The sequence below is a fragment of the Triticum dicoccoides genome, chromosome 4B, assembly GCF_002162155.2.
Source record: "Triticum dicoccoides isolate Atlit2015 ecotype Zavitan chromosome 4B, WEW_v2.0, whole genome shotgun sequence".
Classification (NCBI taxonomy): domain Eukaryota; kingdom Viridiplantae; phylum Streptophyta; class Magnoliopsida; order Poales; family Poaceae; genus Triticum; species Triticum dicoccoides.
The window spans coordinates 639,998,946-639,999,974 of record NC_041387.1 but is presented as its reverse complement, the minus strand read 5'-3'; positions in this window follow the sequence as shown (position 1 = coordinate 639,999,974).

The window sequence follows — 1,029 nt, the reverse complement described above, 5'->3', positions numbered from 1 at the left end:
ATTATAGGCACCAGACATTGTTTTTGAAGTACATTCTCATCTGAATATGATGAGAATGAGAGTATACTTTTCTTCTCTCATGATAATATACTACTCTTACAAATGTGCTTGCAAACTTGATGTGCTGTAGTTGTTATACCTTGGTTTTTTTAATCGCATTGCTTTTAGTAAATGAAATCATACCTGCTTGTTTACGGCTTTGAGACTTTATATATTGGATTCAGTGTCTAGTAATTGCAATCGTTTTCATCAGTATTCAAATAATAGTTGAATTGTTTTCACATGAATCTTGTAGGACTTTGAGCGATATCGCATCAGTGGATTCGAAGAGCTAAATATAGCTGACTTTCATGGTGCCTGTGCTAAATTGAAAGAGGGGAATGTGCTCGTTGGGAATTTTCGAGTCACCACGGATTTCTACAGATTAAAAGCTGATGATGTTTATGACATACCAGCTGATCCAGTTTATGTGATCACCCCAAGCGGGCTGGTATCTTCGCATTGTGTGGTGATTGTGGGATTCGGTGTGACGCCTGAAGGTGAAGGCTACTACGTCTTCCCGAATTCCTATGGGGAAGGCTGGGGATCGGGAGGCTACGGGGGAGTCACTGCCAGGAGCTTGAAGTATCTCTACTCTCCGACACTGTAGCAGCCTTCTAGTAGTTAGCTCAGGGTGATGTGACGGCATGTCGTAATGCGACTCCACGCTGCAGCAGTCTTCTAACTCGTGGCAATGTGGCCACCACTTATAAATGTAACTCCACGCTCGGCCCGGGGCATATAATTCAGTACAGATAAGATGACCGACCTAAGTACGTTGAGCTTGAAGTATCTCTACTCTCCGACACTGTAGCAGCCTTCTACTAGCTCAGGGTGATGTGGCAGGCATGTCGTAATGTGACTCCACGCTGCAGCAGTCTTCTAACTCGTGGCAATGTGGCCACCACTTGTTGTAAATGTAACTCCACGCTCGGCCCGGGGCATATAATTTAGTACAGATAAGATGACCGACCTAAGTACGTTGAGCTT